Source organism: Nipponia nippon, unplaced genomic scaffold (genome assembly GCF_047370975.1).
Source record: "Nipponia nippon isolate SJK-2023a ecotype South Korea unplaced genomic scaffold, ASM4737097v1 scaffold_9, whole genome shotgun sequence".
Classification (NCBI taxonomy): Eukaryota; Metazoa; Chordata; class Aves; order Pelecaniformes; family Threskiornithidae; genus Nipponia; species Nipponia nippon.
In genome coordinates this window covers 12368806-12393217 of record NW_028262413.1, presented here as the reverse complement: position 1 = coordinate 12393217, position 24412 = coordinate 12368806, and the positions used below count along the sequence as shown (strand labels likewise).

Genomic DNA, 24412 nt, shown 5'->3' with positions numbered 1-24412 from the left:
AGACTTCTTTACTCCAAGAAAATCTTGTGTAGTTTGTGCCCTGCTTCCTTTGGTGACTTAGTACCTACTAAATTTTCCAAAGTGGTTCATATGTTATTGCATGGAACCAACTCAATCTGCCACTTCCTACCCAGACCACTTCAGTCCACCTAGGCTAACATTACACCCGGTTTAGTACAACCAAAGCTCTTTAGCTCTTTCTTCAAGCTCCCTCACCTCTCACTCTTGCCATTTCAGATGGGCAATAACCATTTTGTTCTGTAATGCCACAGATGATTTCGGAGAATTCACTTGCATCTTAAAATAAAATAAAATAAAATAAAATAAAATAAAATAAAATAAAATAAAATAAAATAAAATAAAATAAAATAAAATAAAATAAAACAAAACAAAATAAAAATATCTGCAGCTGTAGCTAAGATATGAAAAGGGCAGAGGGCTGGAAAGGGAAAGATCAAGAAAGAAGGAACGTTTCCTCCTGTAACGTAACAGACATTGCCCTTAGCAAAAAATACAGTCAAGTAAGGAATGCAAACATCCTATTACTGCATTCAGGATTTACAAATAAAATACATGACAAAATCGTAATCATCCAGCTTTTTGCGGTGTTAGTTGAAGCAATTTATAGGACTGAAATACTGCAAGAAAACTAATTTAAAATGGACATGCACCGAAGAACCTTTGGAGAAATAGCTGGAGTAATCAAGAGACATCACTTTATAAATCCAGCATGAGCACTCTCTCTTTAAAGTATTCAGTTCATACACCTGAAGGAGCACCTTCACATAGACTTGCTTTTCTTTCATTTAAGACTTCAAACGTCACAGCGAATCTGGGTAGCCCTGACACAAGCAGCATATCAACTGCAAAAGTCTCCTGTCCGATGCCGTGGACCAAAATTGCACCAGAGGCACTTGACATTGCACCAACAGAGCTGGGGCACAGGTCACGCACCCCAACATCGCCTGCGCTCACTGCCGGGGACAGGTTACATGCCACATGAAGCAGCTCCCGATGCACAGCAGCACAGTAGCAAAGCAACGCCCTCTGAATTCTCCCCTCATTCCCCGCAAAAAAAAAAAAAAAAAATTAAATCAATTCCCTTTCATTACAGATTTTGAGGTTCTTTTCCCTGAATGCTTGTAAAAAATGTGGATAACACATAGGAAATACGTTCAACATCTTTTGAATCACAAAACATAAGCTAATGTTGAAGTGCGTTACAGAAATCCATTATATCAGGAGGTAGGCTTGAATTTATCCCCAGAATGCATCCAGATAGACAGGTAATACTGTGATTAATTTTAATCTATCAGAATAATGTTTAAATATTAACAACATTCATCCCCAAGTTCATTTCAATTATTAACACTTGATTATCTATTAATTGATTGTATTATTTTTTCATCAAGTGCTGGAGTTTCTCTCTAGGACTATCGTGATTCCACCTCGTTCCTATCATGCTGAAATCATGCGTGGCCCTGCTCATGGTAGTAAACACAACACCCAGTAGTGAGAAAATAGCATTTGTATCTCCTCTGTATCAGAAATTTGGACTTCTAAGTCTGTTTGTATGAAAATAAAATATCTTTCCTTCTAAGGTTGTACCACTAGTGACAACTTAATTTTACTACTCAGCATACTACTGCATACAGACAAAATCCAGTCCATCAGAGAACAGCAATCACCTCAGCAGGTAAGTGTCTGCTGTATTGCAGATCTGTCGTTGTACAAACTTAACAGTTTGCTTTTCTTGGTAGCAAAATATTTAATCATACAGAAAGCAAAATGTGCAGTTCCTTTCAGGGGAGATCATGTATCTAATAAAGAATTCTCTTTAACCTGGATGTGAGGAACTTATTACTTGAAAATGCCCAGATGCAATATAGCATAAAACCATAACATCACAGTATATGTGTCATTATAGCTTCATTGCAACTAACTCCATTTAGATTATTGAAATGAAACTGTTATTTTCCCAGAATCATGTGATCATTGCATTCAGCAATCCAAAAGAGATGAACCCAAACCGGCAATGAGGAATTTCATATTGTTAAGGACAGTAATAGCAGGGCAGCAGCTGGCTCACACAGCATCGAGGACCGTGCTGATGCCAGGCAGAGACCAAGACCCGTAAGCAGGACCTGCACTGAGAACTCACAGGTAGCTCTAGTTTTAGGGGTATAGCAAATGTGCTATCATGCTCTAGCAACTGCAAATCCAGCCCCCAGATACACAGGATGCAACTTGTATGACAAGAATCTTGAATTACAGGCCCACTTATCCCATTTTCATAATTACTGGTTATTTATAATAAATAAAATCAACTTTTATACCTTTTTCCTGATCTTAAACCCCCCTGTTTTCAATCCTGATTTTCACATTGCTGCTTATCTTAATCAGCAGAACTAAGACCATACTTACAGGGACATAAAATGACTTACACAGCTAATGATTATGGTATTTTGGTGTTAACTAGCAGGGTTTGGTTTTGAATGGGTTCTGAGTAAGACTAAAACACAAAGAAGTCTTCATATATGCGTATGCAGATTCTGCTCCTATTCTGTGGAAACATGCCACAAAAACGCATACGGCATTCAAATGCAATTTTTATGTAAAATACTTGGTATTAAAGGACAATGTGAAGTCAATATTTTCAGCACAGTCACTTAGAAACAAACATGGAGACATCGTATCAAAACAAAATCAAATTCGAAGGGGAGAATTTAGGATAGAAAGTTGCATGAAAGATGGCTTGGAAGGATGAAGGAACAAGATAACCATCCAAATGCAAAAAGGGGATGTGAAGGTGAAAGGGAGGACACAAATAGCTTTAAGAAAGAAATTGCAAAGCCGGTCCCTCTCACCTCTGCTACTGTTATATTATGAACACGGCATTCCCCTTAGCTCCCTGGCCACCACACCACTGTACAGCAAACCCCTCTGGAACACTATGTGCACATGAATGGCCCAATGTTTCTCTTTCCCATCTAACATGGCCATTCTTCTATATATCACACATTTGAAACATACTGAAAAAGCAGTTAGCGAGGACTGGTCCAGCTTTAGGAGAAGGTTAGCCCAAAGCAAAGTGCATATCAGAAGTCAGATAACATTCATGATGCATATGAGTAGCCATCCACCAGGACACACGATGACATGTCGTACAGCTGGGAGCCGCTGAGGAATGAAATGGGCCAGAAGCAATGCTCAGATGACCCTTACACTCATAAATTAAAATGGTACAAGTAGAGAGCGGAGAGAGGACTTTTTTGAGTTACAGCATATTAAAAGGTTAATGACACTGAAGTCATAAGAAATAATGAATATTTAACTTCCAGTTCATATTAAAAAACCTATTAATGTTTTATTTTGTCATCCATAATGAAACAAGAAATTGGGCTAGTGATTCCTAATGGTATATATGGTGCACTAGCAAAATTGCTGGACCTAAACAAAGGCTCTCCTTAGTAAGGGCAGGCAGGAGCAGGCAGCTGAGGTCCACGTCAGTCTGCGTCTCCACTCTGCCAGTTCATGCACAAACCAGCACTTCTCCTGCACTCGATGAAATGTTTGTGAAGGCAGAACGTGAGCTCAGAAAAGTATGATGTAGATTACAAATCTCAAATATGACCTTTTCACTGCAGTCCTTTGCTTTCCCAAATCATTGTGGTACTTTTAATTAAGGAAATGGTCTTGGACTGGAGGCAGAAATTCAGATCCCAACTTCAACAGACTTTACATGTGATCTTACTGAACCTTTTTGTGTCCAGCCATGATGTACCTTCTTCTTCCATCTTTTGGACACCTCCTCTGTTCACACCATAACTTTCTAAGGATGGGACCTATGTGCAATGAGTATGCTCTCTGGACTTCCCATGGGATACACAGGTCTGTTCTAATAACTATACATTAAAATCACGGCCTGAAAGTACTATTTAAGCCTTATTTTGAGCTGCATTTGTTCCAAATTTGTCAGGAAATCCAGGCCTTTAATTACAAACAAGAAGATACCTAAATCAGCCCTGTACCAGTTAATAAAAGTTACACGGAGGTTTAACAGAAGAATTGACAATGTCTGTGATCCTATAATAGTGATGAATTGAAGTGCACAAAACCCAAGTGATATCAGTAAGTATCCAGGATAATCAGCAAGGTGATTTTATTGGAATTCAATACTGTAGGAGTGGAGCAGGGAACACCATCTGCTCCTGCACGGAACTGTGAGCCTGCAGCTTCCATACTCAGTGGGCTTTCCAGTGCTGATGAAATGACACGAGAAAACCAGTACATAAGTGAAAGTGACTGCCACTTGGGTTTCTGACACTCACTGCTGCTATAAAAACCAGGGAACTGGAGGGAGTCAGGGCATGCAGAGGAACTCCAGTCATGACTCTGGTCTGGAGGCAACTGGCAGGAGCTACAAGCCACATGCAATAAAACACAACTGAGAGAAAATCCAGGATTTTCCTTTCTGGAGGAATCAGTGACAATAACAAAAACCAGAAGTTCTCCAGTGATTCCTTCCTGCTACTTCCCCACGCAATCTAACAGACGTGATAAGGTCACATTGATAGTGCCGATACCTGGCTCAGTCCAACGTCCCACCTCCACGACACAACTCCTCACCTCTCCCCACAGGCTTCACTGAGTTCACCCTGCCAAAGGGAGCAAAAATGCTCGCTATTTCTTATTCCTTCAGTGCTTTTTGCTCTTCTTCTCATTCCACCAGGACCCAGGCAACAAAAATAACCTGCCACTGCAGAATGATCCTGACTTGCTGAAAATACAGGGCTGTGTGGACAAGCAAGCCTGGGGGACATGTCTGAATTTCAAATTATAACAATTTTACTAACTTGGGTCAGCTCATACAGGTTTTACTACAGCACACTTCCCTGCTATACTTCACATTCATTTATTACATGACAGGACCTACGAGTGCAGACCTACTTTGCATATACTATTACTTATCAAGAGCATTTAGTAATAAGACTCTCTGGAGAGTGTATTATGAAAGATTATGGACTAATTTGGCCAAAGACATCCCTGGAGAACACTAGTGCTTCAGTGCAGAAGACAGACATGACTACAGCTACAGCCAAAGTAAGAGTCGAGGAAGACCAGTGAAAGGGTTAAAGCTTTCTGCTTTGGATTCTCTACAGACTAAACTGGACACTAAACCCTAATAATTTATTTGCATTAACGTACTAGTGAGTCAATATTTGCTTTAGCCTACTGCGCAAAACAGTCCGAAATGTTTCTTCTAAATCTGGTTCAATTTAATTTCTTAATGCTAAAACACATTTATTTCATAATATACCAGTAGCCTAATTAATATTTCATGCTTATTACTAGAGATTGTGACTAGTCTCAGTCTCACAATAATCAATTCCAAAAAACCAACTTCCACAGGACTCTGGTTAGTGTGCTTAATGCTCCCTTTTGATACGTGTAGTGCACTCTGATTTGCAATGGATTTATGTCAAGTTGATTTGTTTCTATTATCATACATGGACCTTTATTGTAAATTAAAAAAGAAAAATAAGTGTATCATTGTCTCTACAAACGGGGTGTTTATTTCTTCTCTATCTTCTCATGTTTTTCCTCTGCACTTTATGCCTACAAGGCATAAAGTACAGAGCAATTTTCAAACACAAAGTTTCTGAATTTAATCTAAATTAAGCCCCATGTCCAATTTGATAACAAGTCACTAGAATGTAAGTATTCACACTTGCTAAATGCAGCATGATTGTAATTACATACCTAAAACTCATGATGTGATAGTGTTAACTGATGCTCCATAACAGATTTTTCTACCATTCTGTACACAGAATACATCCAATATGTCTATACGTGATTGCTCTGGCTAGAGCAATTAAAGGCCAGAAATTAAAAGGCTAGAAATTAAAGGCCAATCTTTCAAACTATTTCTTCCTGTTATAAATGTTTCTACTGGGAAAATGCTTTCTTTCTCATTTGAAGATCTCTGAATTCAAGCCATAGAGCTAATAAATATGTCTTGAATTCACTTATTTTCTGGAAATACCAACTTGGTTCGTACAGCAACACACATCACCCTTGAATGGCTCGTGACTTTGGAAAGTTAAGTTGCTAAACTTTAAAGGACTCTTCTATAGCAAGAATCATCAGACAATTTTTTTCCTAGTCCTTTTCCATAGCCTTCCCAACTGCAATTGAGGAAGACGACTATGGTTGGAAATCTGTCATTCATACTCCCAAGCACCCTGATAGAGCTGGATAAAACAAAAATATATTCAGATTTATTTCCAAGTCTAAGACTGAATAAAATCCCCTTTTTGGAGTCCAGGAGCATCCTTTGAACCCTTCGCTTCTGGGAAAGAGTTGGCCATCAGTGCGTTCTCCTTTTACAGGAATCAACTCTGAAAAGTAGGCTAAGCTTTCCATACTGCCAGAGCAAATCTGGGGCATCTTTTCCACTAGGACAAACTCGCAGAGCCTGTGAAAACCAACAGGGCCTGTGCACACCCATGGAGAGCCCAAAACCCTCTGAGAGTATGTGGCGAGGTGCAACGGCACAGCAACCGCGCCGGCTGTCTCCGCCACTTCAAAGCCAGTGCCCTGGCAAGGGGCTTGGGAACCCTGTACTGCTGATAATTAACAACCAGCTCTCCTCTGCAGCAGGAGGATCCCTGCTGACTTTACTACCAAAAGATTCAGTATTTTTAATATTAAACAGCCACAGGGGGGAAAAAAGAGGGAGGGGGAGGGAGAAAAAAAAAAAAAGGACTGTTAAATTCATAAGTTTCTGTGCCTAAAGAGAATCAACTTCACTCCAAAAATATCCCAGTTTGGACATGTTATGGACAGAGCTCTCATAACTCAGGCCATCATCTCAGACAGCCAAGCTGAATATACACAAATACCTGACCCAACGCATATAACTGCCTTTTCTTTAGCAAGGCAGCCAGCAGCTCTGCTGGCATACTGTGGAAAGAATTGAGAAGATCCCACCTAACAGTACCTTTTCCTGTATAGCTACATATTCAATTGACTCTGTGCACAGTTTACAGTGAGGGGGTGAGAAGCCTGTGGTTTCAGTCATTGTTTTCATCAAATAGGATCTTTTTCCAAATGCAAAAGCCTGTACAAGAAGGCTTAAAGCTTGCTTTCTGGAAGCAGCAGTACAAAAAGTCCTAATCACACCAATGCTCATTGAAAGTAAGGTGAATTCTTTCAGAAAAATCAAATTCATAGTCACTGAAATTCCCCCCCTGTTTTTTGGTGGTGTTTGCTTAGCAATAGGGCTGACCTGGCCTTCCCCTGATAAATGGAAAGAAATCATTGATCTAATGGCACAAAAATATCTCCATTAATATGAAAACCTAAACATGCCAGTGTAGAGCATTTTGAAGATAGTTTTATCCTACTGAATCTTGTTATCCAAATGGAGAAATGTCAGCAGTGTATTAAGCAGACAGGAAAGCTGGAAGACTCATTAAGCCACATTTAAACTACGAGAACATGCAAAATTGAATATTTTCCAGGATCATTAAAATAAAACTTAATTACAGAATTCAGGTTTATCTGTGTCATCCAATGTCACAATACTTCAAGACAGATGATGAAGGGAAAAGGCAAAAAATCCCCAATAACTCCATTTAGCATCAGAGCAGTATCTGCATTATTCATCATCAGTTGTGCAATGACAGATCCAAAATAATTAGTATTACTCACGTTAAGTTATGCAATTCCCTCACCTGAAAGAGGAGGTGTAGAGAAATGCAAACTAATTATAAGCCAGTCATACGCTCTGCTGCTGATGCATAGCCACCTCAAACCGACACTGCTGCAAGTGCCATCCTGGTGCCTATGCTGGTTGGAAAGCTACAGCAGACCAAACCTCCAGCTATGAGTAAGGAGGAAGACCAAACCCCACTAATACCATATAGCAACAAAAAATGCAGCTGTCAAAACAGAAAAGTAAACGAATTAAAAATTCAAGTGTGTACCTTACAGCTTAGTCAAACCTTTGACCTTACACTTAAAAAAAAAAAAGAGAAAAGAAGAAATTCAAATGTCTGTCTTCTTTAATAGTCAGACCTCAAAAACACAGTATCTACCTTAGAATAAGAAAATTCACCACTGTAAATGTCTCTTTTCCTTCTAAAGACAACCAATGTGTACTCATTCTCACTAGTTAATGGATACATCCAACAAAGCAGAACAGCGCTGGTCCCCAAAATGAGAAGTACTGGACATGTGGGAGTACTGCATGGCTCCAGGGAAACCCCAGGGCAGGCAAAAACTCTCACTAAACCCCTAGATTACCCGACGTCATTCGCCACTGCCAAAGTCAGACCCCAGAGCAAGAAGAACAGCCTCGCCACAACACTGTCTTTCACAAAGGCTGAGAGAAGGAGATAGAGGAAGAAATCCAATAGAGGTTCGAGAAGTTTATCCAGGCAAATAGGGAAAGGCTTAAGATGGGTCCATGAGAGCTGGATAGTGCAGTTCACAGGAGACAGAAATTAATGTCAAGAGCTAAGAAAAAAAATATATATTCTGAGGGTTTGGTTGCTTTCCCCCTGCCTTACAGAGTACATTTTTTTCCTGCTAATTTTCCTTCAGCTGACATAGACATGAAAATTCACTCACATCTTACCAGCAAGACAGATTCCTGTTTCATCTTGAGATACAAGCCCAGAAGCATTATTGAATGGGTTTTCCCAGAGAAATAATTTACCTGAGGCAAAATTGCTCTGCTTGTACTTTGTAAAGGAAAATATTGGTTTACCAATGCAAAACACACACCTGTGGAATATACACAGAGATGCTCCACATAAAGACCTGGATTTCAGGATGGAGACTGACAAGAATACAAAACACTTTAACAGAGACAAAGGAATCAATACCTAAAATTAAAATTGATTCCTTGATTGGTAAATAGAATATTCCCCTTCTTTCCCAAACTCAGGGCAAATAAGGCCATTATACAAACTTCATAAAATAGATCACAGCATTTCTTCTATTCAATCACACCTAACAGCGGCTATCAAGAAAAGTTATACTATTTTCCACAAAGTTTCATACATGAGTAATACGTATCGACACTCACAGCAACATGTATAATATTCATTGACATACATGTCCATTTTCCCCAGCACATCCTTTTATTGCAACCCAAAAATGTGCTGGGATGTACTCAAGGATTTTGTCCCTCTGCCTCAGATCAGATAAAGTGAGAAATTTATTTGTACTGGCTGCCACAGAACATGCTAGAGAAGAAGAGAGTTCATCCAAATTTGTTGGGATTTAGATGATGGTATGTTAACCTGAATTCCTACTTTGATGCTTATAAGAAAATAAATGTTCTTTTTTTCTTTTCAGGTGCATTTATTTCTCTGCATTTTTTCTGCCCTCCCCAGTTTCAATCCCCATTAACCAATGGATTACTTTCCCTCCTCATCCTTCCTCCCTTCTCCTCTTCACCTGTCCCACATAAACTTCTTAACATGAGATTTTTCCAGTAATAGGAATAAAATATGTATATTTTATTTAAGTTCCTTTATTCTGAGCTTTCATGACGACAACCCAGAATAGTCCCATTACATATGGTATCTTCACAAGCACCTCGGTCTGAAAAGATAGTCCACATTTACTTTTACTTAGTGTCCACACAGAGCCAAAGATAGAATGACCACTAAGGTAACATGAAAGTTAGCAAGAGATACACGTTGACTTCATCAGAGTTTGGATCTCTCCTCCATAAGGAATTGCAAGACACTATAGCACAGTTATAAATCTTCAAAATCTAGAAGCACATATAACTGGATTCTTCCTGTTTTATTTTTCTCTCAAGGTTCAAAGAAGAAAAATGAATAATTGAACACAGGAAGCAAATATATATCAGTGCACCCAACCAAATAGAAAAATTCAGTAAAGGTTCCTCAAATATGGATCAGAAGCTATGAGAAATAACCACAAAAGACACTGTCTTGATGCGCAGCTCTCTCCATTTATTGAAAAGACGGAAAGAAGTTGGTTCCACTCAGAAGGAGGCAGAAAAGGCTGTCAGTCAAAACCTGGCATGTACCAAAGCAGCTAAACATGGAGCTCATTAGGTGTGAGCACCTGCACGTTCCTGGTGGCTTTACCTGCCCATGCCCGCTGAGACTGTTCAAAGTTGTAAATGGTTGTAGTAGGATACTCTCAAAATCTGACAAATGCTTAAAAGGATCTGCTTTTCAGCAGATGAAGTTAGTGTTTTCTAAAAGGTAAAGGTAGGTCCCTACAGAGCACCTGAATTTAGGTTCTTCAAAACTGAAGCACTCCGTACCAGACATATACTTTGTAAAGAAAAACAACTGGCAAAAATCAAATTCCTGTATGACCAAGAAGACAGAAATGTTAAAAGGAATTGTTCCAGTAAAGGTTATTTTATATGTATTTTAACAAGCAAAAAGCACCAGTCACTTGAGAGTAAACTCAGGTGTCTCAGCTTTGCACTAGCTCAACATTTGTCACTTCAACTCTGCCCGATTGACATGCTGAGATATGAAGAGATGTCAGGCATAGCTGTGCCCTAGGAGCCTGCTGCTTTCAGGGGAACAGCAGTGAGAGATTGAGAAAGCAGGTTTTATTGAGAGAGAGAAAAGAAAAAGAAAGAAAAACAAAACAAACAAAAAAACCCCACAAAACATCTGGGCTAAGATAGCAATTCAGAAATACTGACTTAATAGAAAAAAAACCTGATCTTGTACCAAGATGTGCAGTAACCAAGGCTCTGTGACACAAAATAGCAAAGAGAGGAAAGGAAGATGGAGAGACAGGCATAGATATGAAATACTGACTGCAGTCCATGCATCAACAGGTTGCAAACATTTCAAAGTGGTCTGATATATCACTGTGATGCCCAAGCCCTGCCTCACACACCATAAAAAACACACTGGGAAAAGAAGGTGGTATTTTATGCTGCTTTCTGGTGACCCCAGTGGTTAATCAGCCATTTGACACCCAAAACCTGCTTTAGATCAGCTTTTAATCAACTCAGAAATTTCAAACCTTCTTAGGGGTAGCGTCGGTGCTCCTCCTCCTCACTGCTCAGGATGGCTGCGGGTGCCTCTCTTGGCCCCCTGTCCCTCTTCCAGGTTGATGCCACCTCCCTTCCTCCTGCCTCACCAGGACCTCAGCAATGGGCTGCTGCTGCAGCACTGGCTCTGCAACACAGAGGAGCTTCTACAAGAAATCATGACTATTTCAGAGAATTTAACCTGAAGTGCTCTGCAGATGCAATGAATGGCCATTTAAGCAGTGAGTCATCCTTTCTCAGATCCTTTTAAGGAACTTAGCTGGCGTGTTTTCAAGGCATATTTCTTAATACTTAGTTTTGCAATTTTCAGGATGATACATCCCAGAGCTGGAAATATGGATCATATGGCAGCAGAACCACATTTATCAAGGAAAAAGCATTTAGCACTATATTTTCCTATATGTGGTACTTGCAAAGCCTGATCTTAAAATATCTGGGTTTGTCCTTCCACCCTTTATTCAATGAACTCTTCTTTTAAAAGAAGTCAGCTGAACTTGAACAAGAAAGATTTTAAATTCTATCTTATGTTTCAGCTGAGAAGATTATATTTTAAATATTTTTAAAATGTATTCCCAAACTCAACTCATTTCTGTCTTTGTCTGTCATAGCAATCTCAAAACTTTTCCAATCCTTTTCTTGTTTCTTTTTTGCAGGTCCAGCATCCTATCACCTACATCTGCACTCTCTTTGTAGGAGGGTTTCTGTTAAGATCAGCTTCAAACTGGGACAGTTGGCCTATCAATAAATTTTATGCAGCTAAACTACTGAAAGTACCATGAGGCTCCGTGTAGCGTGTAAGTAACTAAAACTACTCAAGTACGATCACTTCCAACAAGTACGTACTGGGCTACACTGGCCTCTAACAGAGTTTTTCTTAGACCAATATGAAAGGACCTTCTACATGTGCATTTTTCTACACGAAATGTATCCAGGCTGCAAATCTGTATTACAGAGACAACCAGGTTCCTTTCAAGGAGATCTCAGGATTCAACAGGAGACCCTCTACCAATTTATGAGATGTGGCACCTTTTCTTTTTAATTAAATTTTCAATCAGTGAATTATTTTTTATTATTCTAAATTCTCTAGCGGATGTCAGTGTGCACCTGCCTTTGATACGTCAACAAATTGCTGTCTCTCTGCAACTGACTGTTGAGATAATGCCTCTAAGTATTTTTAGCTCTCTTTTCAAATAGGCAACAGAGATGGGTTGCAGATGGGTGAAAGTGGCAGACTTTCAGAAAAAAAAGAACTGAGTCAGAGAAAGCTGACAATTTGTCTAAAACCAAGAACTTTATCACTGGAAATAGGAATGAAAGAGCTTTGGTCTCATGTCTTGGCCTAAAACAAGTAAATTATATTATCTAATGCATCTGGATCACTAATTTGGACAACTCAGCAGGGAACTGAACAACCACCTACATAGAAACAGACAAAAAGTAACAATTCATAATGATTTATTAAGCTATATCCTTATGTTATGATTACTTGTTGTCAATGAAATGAGGTATGATGACTAGTCCTGGAAGTCTGAAGAGATTAATACCAAAATAACGTTCCTATATGTACACACAGTAACGGTGCAGGGATTAACACCTTGTTAGTCCATGAGGAGCAGGGTGCTAATCTGTGTTTTGGATGTCAGACCTCACTACCTGGTAATATAGAATACAATATTTATTCTTTCTATCATATATATATAAAATATAAATATATATGACATCCATATATGATCTGGAAAGGACACAACTCACATCAAGAAGATGAATCAATGGCATTAATTAGAGATTTTCATGACTGAAAATCTTTATTCTTTGCAGATCTACCAGTCTGCAGTAAAACACTGTCTTACCCTTTCACACACACACAGAAAAAATTCCGAGTAAATCCAATTCCTTTAACCTTTCATCTGAAATATTATTCTCTACTTCTTACTATTTTCACAGAAACATCATCCTTTTTATGATATATTTCTCATCAAGTGATGGCACAACACTCATTTGCTGCCTCGTGGCACAATGATCCTCCCATCACCAGCATCTGGACTGCGGCTATTGACTCCTGTGGGATCCAGCGTGGCACTTTTCCATCAGACACAGCATTAAATGACAGGTCACTTGATTTGCAAGTGTGAGAATGACTTTGAACAGAAAATGGAGTGAAGAGAAACTGAAGCTCAAATTAATCCTAATACCAAGCAACCTTTTCTCACTCATTTTTAATACTTACTACAAGAAGGACATTGCCAGCAAACCACAGGGAGTCCAAAGGCTACAGCTCACGATAGAAACTTCAAAAAATATGTCAAAAGCATTAGCGGTTTAGAGGGAGGCGAATGGCTATGTTTGTATTCAAGCCCATTTGTTAAAGAAAGCATTTAATAATGAGTGGCATCAAGAGCTGGCCTCAGGTTTTTTTAGTTGCAAAGCAAGCAACAAGCAGAAAGTTTTGCAAGTGCTTTCTCAGTATCACTATTTCAGTGCTTCTGCCAGTGCCCTGACAACACTAACGTACTGAAATCTTTGCTAAAGCCACTGCTTCCCAAAATGCTGTTTTAAAAAGTAAAATGTCTCTATTATCATCTTAGAACATCAGGGCAAAGTTATCATTTATTCAGTGGATGCCAGGATGGGTTTTCGGAGTTTTACTGAAAAATGCTCAAACTATCCACCCCCCACCCCCACCCCCCCCAGTAAACCCCAGCTCTCCTCCAGCTCCCCCCAGGGAAGGTGCATGTGATGCACCATCAGCAGGGGCTGACTCTGTCCTCACCCAGCAGCCCTGGGGACAGGACGGAAGCACCTCAGGGGCGTTGGGGGACCCTGTGTACACCCCCTCCCCTTCCCGGGAATTCACCCACCAGGCTTGCGTATAAAAGCTCAAAGCATAAGCCGTTCAGAAAGAAACGAAAATCCTGCGTAATGAGCAGGGTTTTGGCAAAAACTGTGCATCTTTATTTGGGGGATAAAGGTTATAATGTTGAAATAGATTGGTTTGATGAGAGCTATTTTCTTTTCCTGGCAAAGGAAAAAATGCTATTTTCTGGGACAGCTTGTTGAGGAAATGAGGCTTTTTTACACTTGTGCAGCCTCTCCCATCTATCCAAACCCCTCAACTGCTGGCGAATAAGGAAGTTTAAAGGAAAGAAACTCAAACTACTGACTCCACTGAGAAAAAGGACATTGTAAATTCTGTTTGAGAGCAGCTGACTGGCAAATCTCAATATATTCACTGGCAAGCCAGTCAGCCTGTACATAACACAGGCTGTGAGTAACCCAGTATCAGTATCTCTTGCCTGCTGGGGAAGACGGAAATTGCATGAGCACTGCCCCATACAGAGCAATTGGGAATGCAAGTCAGTAGGAAACTAAGCCAGACTTTTAGGTTCACAGGTTACAGAATATCTTATTCAGTAAGAAAGGCTCAATTTTTAATTACCTGGAGAGAATGACTTTCCCTGTTATTTTGTGCTGTATGAGCATTATTAACATTTTACATAAATCTGAATTGTAGAAATGTAAACCAAAGTTGGTTAATGAAAGCAACCACCCTGTAGGAACAAAGCAGTTCAACGGACGATCAAAAAGACCTTTTGCATCATTAATCTTTGTGATTTCGTGATACTGCCTTCGAAAGACTTAAGAAAAATCAGTATTTCTCTGATGTAGGCGTGAAGCATTCGTTAAAAGGTCTAACCCTCCCCCAAAACATTCTGCCCAGAATCACTGCACAGCAACAAAGACTTACTCAAATCTGAAACTAAATCGTTAACCAGAAAGCACTCAGTGGGAAAGCACTTCTTGCCCAATATAAGAGGTTTCATAGCCATCACGTCTGTAGCCTGCCATTTCTTCATTAATTTTCAAATGAGGGATTATGAGCATAGACAGTGTTCCTTTGTCTTCCAGTGTGGCACACTGAGTATATAACGCTGAGTCCCTTATTAGTGGGTGTCCTCCTCACCCCTCGCTTGGAGACAGAACTTCTCGTATGACGACAGAAACCACGCGGTGACCTCCAGCCAACGCAAGCTGTCGGGTAACCAGCTAACAAAAAATGTTTACTTCACAGCAGCCTCTTCCAAGTTCCCAGTACATGCAAAATCTGCTGTGGTAGCATCCCTGTGCCCTCACACTTCAGGCCTTTCCGACAGCCCTTCTTCTACATTCATCAAAGCTCCAATCCTCATCAGATGCAGAAATTTACTGAGCATCTGTCAGGTGTCTGCATGCTATGCAGCAGATTATAAAAAAGCAACCCTTTGGAAAAAGCATGCCTATTAAATCTGGAAGAGCGATAACAGTATCCAAGTTCTTGAATTTAATGAGGCAACATCACTTAAGGCTGACTCTTACTAAACGTATATAAGGAAATAATTCCCTTGTAATGAACTCATGCGGCAACTGGCTTTGCCCTTTCTGCATGCTAATGATAATAAATTCCATCCAAATTATTTCAGGCACTGAATAGCTGGTATACTGTACTTACCCTTAGCCTTGTATGCAAGGACGAAACAGCAACTACACTAAAGGGAAAAAGTGCATTAGGCCACTTAGTAATAACTCTTTCTCCTCTTTTGCCATATTCAAACATGATCAGCAATTTTTTTTTTGGCAGGATATAAAATGCTAAGCTTGGCAGGGAAGTGTTTAGAAGCAAATTACTTTTTTCAAAGGTAGTAGTGAGGAAATATGCAAAGTGAGAGATTTCCAAGAGATATCTGCCTGTTTGGTAATCCTAATGCTACACAGCCAAGGAAGATGGTACAGCCAAATAAATAGATTACTAAACGTGGGCTGTCAGTACAATTGAACAACAATCTATCTTATAGCTATACAGAAATAACTTCTACTGCAACAATTTTTGATCTAGCATGACGGGACAGGTTTTGAGGAAATATGTCAATAGTACAGCAGCATTTAAAGAAAATCCCCAAGTAATTTGTCACATCTCTGTCAAGCCCGATTCAGGCATGCAAGTCATTCTGTAAGAACACATCAGCTTTTAGAAACTGGAGTTGCAACGACTTTCAAGGCCTAGAGTTTCTAAAATGCGGTTGATTTGGTCAGCTAAGGTATAATTTCGTAAATCTACTCAGTGTACACAGGTGGCATGGAAAACAGGAATCCATATGGGCACATACCATGCATCCATAATGCATGATAAAATGACTGAGGAGGAAGCAGCAGTCCTTTCAGACAAACACTAACTTCTGCAAACATTTTCCCATTATTACCCTAAGCACTTGTCATACATGGGAGACATGAGCACTTTGCAAAGCATATGTGGTTTGGGAAGAGAAACGGAGGGCTGATACTAATAAGCACTGGCACCTCGCCACGGCTTGGGCTGACAAGGAGGGGATTTGTGAACATCGCCTCTGTCGACTCATCACCGGATGGATGCCGTGTGGTTTGTTTGTTCTTTTCTGGAAAAATGTCAGTTCAGTTAATCCAATCAAGGATGGACCAGAGTGTCAGAATCAGTTTTCAGACTGTCAGAAAATAAAGCAATTCCTCATCGCTTAAAGACTGAGTTACTGTTGCCTCAAGATAAAATATTGGTAATACTAATAATGTGGTTCACAAATTATCTCTCTTTATGCAATCACTTTTCTTTCCAAAGTCTTCCTAGTTACCACAAACTACAATTCAAAGAAAATTGTAATTCCAGTTTCTACCCTGATCATCTTCATAGTTTTTATCAGGTAAAATACTAAGTTAATAAGAAAAAAATTAATATAGATTTTATAATTTTTTTTCCTATTCTTCTTCTTCAACGGACTCTTTTGGTTTTGCCCCATTGACTTCAATATGGTCTTCACATATTATGAGTGTTATTTATGTGAACCGGCCTCAGGACTTCTCCAAAATAAATGCCAATGGTAATTAATTCTTTAATCTTCTTTATACCACAGGATGCAAATCTGGACACATAACATTTGCTTATCTACTTTTTTGCTATGAATTCTTACATTTTTAATCACTTTCCATTCTCTAGCATTTACTTATGCTATTCTGTCAAAGAATGATTTTAGAAAAGGAATTCAATAGTTCAGTCACTTTCAGAAAATTAATTTACCTTTTAATTTCATGAAGGGTACTGTTTTGGGCGCTTTTTTTTTTTTTAATAATTTCTTTTATTCCAAAATACAGAACTGCAAGCACCCTGTTATCAAATCTGCCACAAAAATACCTAACTGGAAAGTGGCTTTGCAGAAAAGGCAAGTATTCTTCGTAGCAGAATGAAATACATTAACATTCAAGTCTATGGGGGCAGGACTTAGAGAATAAACTACTAAAACATAACAAAAAACAGGCCGTACTTTTTAAAGAGAATCTTATAATGCATCGTTTATCACACCTTTTAAATGCATTTATTATGTTTGCCATATATTTATTATTCCAATAGTCTCCACTATTCTGTGTTACAGTGGACATCAGAGGACAGCACTATACTACACACTGTCCAAATCTATAACTAATATTGCAACCAATGCATTAATTTATTGCATCTATATTTATATATAATGCTGTGGTAATGTCTCAAGATTGTACACATTTTCTTCCACACATAAAAAAACCTCTCACAAAACAAACCATGTATTTTAAGAGCTCATTTTTTTTTAACAACTTTCCCTTTCAAAAGTTGTCCCAAATCTAGTTTTTATTATCTCATCAAACCAGAGTGTTGGAAAGGACCTCAAGAAGTCATCTAGTCCATTGGCAGGTGCAACCACAGTTCTGTTGTTCCTGGAAGTATCTCCCGAGGTACTGCTCCTTCCCAGCAGCTGCAGCGTCAGCGGCCGCCCCGGCAACCTCTGGCAGGGCTTGCTGGCTCAGTTACTGGCGAGTGTCTCCCCAGTGTCCATCCTCACTCATTTGTGCCACAGTTTTGGCCTTCCTCCCTATCCACAATGAAAACTGGCCTTTAAATTTGCCTTTTCTACATCTGAGGACTTGCTCCTCCCCTCCCCCCCCCCCTCAATTTTTTAATTTTTTTTTTTAAATAATGAATGGTCTCTCAAAGTTTTGTTGTTTTAGGGCAGATTCTTTCGACTCATTTCAACCGAAATCGTTCTGCATTTACCCGGGGTGAAGACTAGCAATAAATATACTGCTTTCTTTTGCACATATTACAAATCCTTAAGCCCTTTTCCTGGAAGTGCTCTGTCTCCTTTCCCCTCCAAATTCAGCACATGATGCCACTGGCCTCAAGGACATGCCCTTCCCATCATCATGAAAAACTATTGCAGTATTATTGAGTTATAAGCCTCTAAAAAACCCAGTGCACACCAACTTAGGAGACATTTTGCAGATTAACCCTCCTCACCCCTCAAACCCCCATGTGTCGTATGCTCAGGCTGCCAAAAGAGCAACTCCTCCTCATCCCTCTCAGTCCTACTGCTGTCAGACTTGAGAAGCACCGTCTCAGAGTGACTAACCATCACCTAAGCAAGGCTGCTGGAGCAGGACATTCCTGCAGTGCTCCTGCCAGAGCAAGGATCAGACACAAGGACTGCAAGAAGGTGCTGAAAATACAGCTAGGAAGGAAATGCAATAGAAGAACATAACCACAGCTGCGGCGTACTTATAGAAACAATATTAATGCTGTATGGTTAACATGTTTTTGGTGAATAATACAAAAACATGAATCTTCAAGTCTTCTGGTTCAACTAATGAAGACTAATTAAGCGATAAGAAATACTTCTTATAAATCTTAATGAGTTTTTCTAACCCTTCAGTAGTTGAGTTAACTGTAATTAATCAAAAAAAAAAATAAAGATGGCAATTTACTAAAGAACCTTTTACTTTTGATGACAAGATCCCCTCTTCCTACCTTGGTTGCAAAAAGGGATTTAAAAGATAAAGGGAAATATTAGTCCATCACCTAACAGGGAAAGAATAGCAAATCACGCTCCACATACAGAAGAGTGCCATATTCAATGCCTTTCTTTCCTTATGTCTTCACAAAAAGATGTTTTACAGTGACCAGACTCTCGATATGATTCATTTTAACTAGGAGCTTGGAACACAAGCTGAGCAGAGAGTTAAAGACTGCATGGGCAAGATACAGCTGAATAAGTCATTAAAGATTAAATTCATTTTTAAATACTTCAGGTATCAGCTGAGGTTCTCTTCAAATTATTAGTAATTACTTTTTAATACTCTCAGGGGTGAGGTCCCAGAGGGTAAGAGATGGTCAAACATAGTAGCTATTATTAGAAATGGGAAAAAGGAAGACTACACAGTCTAGATTCAGTACATCGAAAGACCCAGGAACAAATGATTAAACAACGAAATTATAAGCACCCAGAGGAATATAAAGTGAGAAGAAACTGCCAAAATGTGTTTGTAAAGAACTAATCATGTCAACCCAGTCTTCCTTTTTTTTTTAATCAGGATAATTACCCTATCAATAAGAAGGAATTAGATGTGATACATTTTGAATAGACAAACATTCCTATATCACAGTAAGGTAGATTTACCAACTTCTTATTTTAGACTAACAATAAACACACTCCAAGAACAGTTTTCAACTCTCCACTTCCAAACTGAGGGAACACACCAGTGTATCTCCACAGGTCTTTGCACTTGGTCCCGTATTTTCATGAGTAACTTAGGTCACATGAAGTGCGGAGGATCTGCAAGCACTCTGGAGAATAGCACTGGCATACAAAATTATCTCAACATGTTGGAAAAAAAACCCGTGTGATATCATGAAGACAATTTAATAAAAAAGATATTCAAAGTCCTACCTATTCTGGAAATAATCAAGTGCAAACTTTAAAACTGCTTTATTGGGTAGGCAGCAATAGAGAGAGAACAGGGAGGTTAGCAAGGATAAAACCTAAACATGAGTCAGCAACGCGAGTCTGCTGCCAGAGACACAAGTGGTGTTTTGGGAAATATTAACAGATGTTAACCACAGGACACAGGAGGCAATTATTCATATGAGATTTAGAAAACATGACCTAGAAAGAAGGATATTTGTTCACTCTATAAAGAGAGAGAACCGAAAAGTAGACGTAGCAGGAATATTCCAATATATAAGAGGTTTTAATCAAGAAAGCTACAATCAGTTGTATTTCATGAGCGTGAGTAGCGACTGGCTTAATTCACAGAAAGAAAAATTAAGGACAGATGTTATGAAAAGCTTTCTGAGCTATATAGATAATAATTTTAATACATTATCTCTAAGAAGGCAGTTGGGAGCCATCACTGGAAGCCTCTAAAAAGACCTTGACACAAACATCTCTCCTGGACACAGGCTATGCAGTGTGGTCCAGCAGGCTGAACTGGATGATCCCTTAAGATCTTGTGCCAGATTGGCATTCTAACATTTTCGGTGTCAAAACCCAAGAAATAATATCTCATAGGAACGTTACCTCCTCTGGAACAAAATAAGGGTAAAAGAATCACTTAATTTGGCACAACGGACTACTGCTGCTCAGCACAGCACCAGCTTCATATTATTTTTCTTTTTAAATTCATATTACATACTTGCAAGTCAGATCAAATACGTATGATTTGCTATCCATACTTGAGAGTTTGCAAAGAATCTGTCCACAAAAGGCAGCTCTTCATCCCAGTGCTGCCAGTTTGAAGTTTTCCTAAGAAACGCATTCAAATAAAACCAAAACAGAAAAAGCTACCTTGTTACAGTTCTGTTTAGCACTCCTATATACATTGGTTTCTTAACATGGTCCACTCTATACTACCTTTAGGAAAAAGCCATTCAAGAGGAAAAGGGCAGCATGTGATATACTTCCTTCATTGTGATGGTTTGTATTACATATTCATTTTTCTTCATTTACTATGCATTTGGTAGTCCCATACAGTACTTTGCAGGAAAGCTTATTTCAGCATCAAACCAGAATTTTATATTTCAATTTACTGAAGTAATACACGAGCTTTGCTGATGCTGAATTTATTTTAACTTTGTATTTTTATGTGATTTTATTAACTCATTTATATAAAGCTGAATTACAGTCTATTACCAATCTATTTTCTTTGTGTCTAGAAGTATATAGCAATATAGCAGATATATTTGAAATAATAGGAATAACAAAAGTAGTATTATGCACAATTATAGCTAGTAGCACTCAAAATCAGACATTATTAATAATAAATGACAATATTATATAAAAGAAATACCATCTGATAACTGATTTTACACGGCATATTAAAGACTTGATGGCTCAGGAGATGGGTAACAGTAAAAAGCCTGTCATCTCAAGGTCATCAATTCAAATACAAGTCAGACTGATAGTAACTGAAAGCCATTTGATGGGAGCTCTAATAAACCTCATCTCGTTACTAAAAATTTAAGAATAGCCTTAGCATTTAGCCCTTTCTCCTGCTTCTGACAGCAGTCAATACAGAAATCAGAGAGAGTATGGAGGAACAGATCCGATTCAGCAGGTGGAGTTGTATTTCCCTGGTTGTATGCTGTCAGCCCCAGGCTATCGCTATTTTAGCAGCTTCCTAGGAGGCACCTGATTGTTCTGTTCCAAAATTCAACATCCTCAGCGCTGCTGTGTCTTTTGTTGCTTGGAGGGTCAAAAAACAGAATTGCGCTTTCAGGTCCCTGAGTGACCACTTCATGTGATGCATAGCCAACACTGCAGTCATTTGTCTGAGCCATAACAATTTCGTACATTAATGCATTACCTTTATTTGATATCTTACTGTTTTTCTGGGATGTATCAAATAATGTACCAAAGTAAAGCAATGCATTGGGAAGACTGGAGCAACTGTTCAGCTAGCCTCACATTAGCCAGCAAATAAAGCAAACCACATATTGTGTGACTTGACAAGCAAACTCAAAGTCTTCTGGAATAAAACCCCAGTATAATTGCCCTTGTTCCAGTATAATGTCTACATAATTTATTGTTGGTTATAGTATCAACATGACGCAAAGCACTGATAAGAAATCCATAGATGATGTCCTTTTGCTTGCCTTTTTATGCTGAATGAGATTTTTATTAAAAAAATAAATAAATAAAACAAAGATGAAATTTCAACAATTCTCCAGAAAAGCATCCCAGAAGGAATTTTGCTTTCATATCTTTCATAGGTAAAGCTCAGTGTTTGCACATGCAAACCTACCAATACCTGTTGGCATGTATAGATGAGGACCCATAGAAGCATCAGTGTGGCATATAGCAGAAGCACAAGTGTTCCCTATAACCTTTATCTGGAACCCATATCTTCCTTTTTGAAGTGAAGCACCCAGACAGCCTCCCCCGGTCCCTTCCAGACTCAATTATTTTAAGATTCTAAACATGAACTACCTCACGACTCACGTAAACTCCATCTTCAGCAGTACCTGGGTTCAGGAGAGCCATTTTGGTTTTCCAAAGTGACTAATGGTTTCATTTTAAAGGTAACTAGGTGCCTAAAGATGCAGTTTACAACCAGCATGCATTTACAATGTCTGGATAATCAATTCCCTTAATGCAGTTTTTTCCTAGCATAGCACAGGTGCCTACTAACCATTATAAACCCAGTCCTTACCCAGGGGAGACAGCAGAAATCCCCAAACTCTCACTTTCCTGCTGTCTCTAGCGATATGCCTCACCACTACAAAAACCATCTTGACACATGTATTTCAGTGCTGACCTTGACCATTTATTCCTAAATCCTGATAATCTCCTGGTATTTATAACCCATAACTTAGTGGGATTTTCAGATACAACACTGTTTCAGGTTATTTCACATTTAGTACCTAAGTAGGCACTTCTGGAACGTGCCCACTTGTCCCAGTTCAGCCCTCTCAGAAGCAGATGGGAAGATGCCAGACCAAGCTGCACTTGGACCACGTTACTTCCCATGGAGCGCAGGAACAGCCCCATCATACCACACAGCAGTGGTCTGGTGATACTTCGTCTACAGTTTCAGGAGAGAGAATTTGCTGGTGATACATACAAACGTGAGCTTCACCCAAAAGCTTCAACTTTATGGAAGCTCTTCAAAAAGTTATACCGTCTCCATCACATGAACCCCCATTGGCCCAAGATGTGCATACCTGTGGTATCGCTGTGCAGCCTGGAGCACTAGATTGCTAACCTGATTTTCCCTTGCAAGTGGTCAGCATTTAACCAACTCTGATTACCTGGGGTTAAAACCAGAGATTGTTTTGTTTCAGCAAAGAGCTACCCTTTGGCTTGCAACACCAAATTGTCCTACTTACTTCATGTCTGTCCAGAAGACTAACTGTCAAAAGTACAGAAATATGGATTTAAGTGGATTTTGGAGTGTGGAAAAATCCTGAATCCATCAGTTAAGGTCATTAGCTCATGTGACACACCTCACTGAAGTCAATTTTCAGAGATAAGCGTGTGACAATCTGACTGGAGGAATTCTTCTTTAATGCATTATTAATTCATTTATTATTACAGTTATTATAATCTTTATGCAGGGCACTGAAGCTCAATTTGTTCTAGATCAGCTAATGATTTTAATGAGCCCTTTCTTCTCCTCAGGATGGGAGCTTACTTAACCAGTTATGTGGCTTTTAAGGAAGTCAAAAATGATATGATGGTGTATCCTCCTTATAAATACAGCTTCACATATCATGCCCTGAATTTTAAATGAAAACAAATGAGTACTAACTTTCACATTGCCAAATATCTTTTAAAACATAATAGACTCACAAACTCTAAATATAGGAACTTTATCACACAGTTAATGCAATTAAGTCTTAATTACAATTCCCCTATCTGACAAAGAGGAGAAATACATTTAAACAAAAAGATCCTGAGTAAATGCAGTTATTTGTAGGGGAGACATTGGAGCATTTATTAACTTAAGTCTGAAGCCCCATCCGAATGGCTTTGGGTTCATTCTCTGGTCATGCAGGGCAAAGAGGTCGCAAGGCTGATCCCTGCACTGAGAAACTGGTTCAGTCGGAGAGGAAACGGCATATTAACTAGAAAAATGGGTGTACTTAAAGTTGTGAACCAAAGGAAAGAAAACAGCACATTTCCCAAACATACACATTTCTGACGCCCTGAGAGCCAAGTGTCCAGCTGGTTATAAAGGCTGCATCACTTTGTGACTTTTCTTGCCAAGGGAGAAGGTTGGGGTGTAGACATGGCACTTAGGGACATGGTTTAGTGGTGGACTTGACCGTGTTATGTTTACGGCTGGACTTGATGATCTTAAGGGTCTTTTCCAACCGAAATGAGTCTATGATTCTACATAGAAATCTGCTCAAGTCTACACTCAGAATATTCTGCCTGCATTTCCAGTATTTCTCCCTTGAAATGGAATAGCTCAGCCCATGGGATACTCTCACAGAGAATACAGGAGAAGGTTTTCAGGAAGCGGGGGAAAGTT

The 24412-nt window shown here is 39.2% G+C and overlaps 1 protein-coding gene across 11 annotated transcripts in view; it reads right to left on the bottom strand.

Annotated features, from left to right (window-relative positions):
• Positions 1-24412, bottom strand: part of CHL1 (cell adhesion molecule L1 like) — a 142261-nt gene that overhangs the window by 83280 nt on the left and 34569 nt on the right. The window contains exon 1 of one of the 11 annotated variants that reach the window (XM_087743442.1): positions 11044-11191. The exons of the other annotated variants lie outside the window; for them this stretch is intronic. The gene's annotated coding sequence lies outside the window, so the exon portion shown is untranslated. Of the gene's footprint in view, positions 1-11043; positions 11192-24412 lie in introns of those variants that run through there. 11 annotated transcript variants of the gene reach the window in all.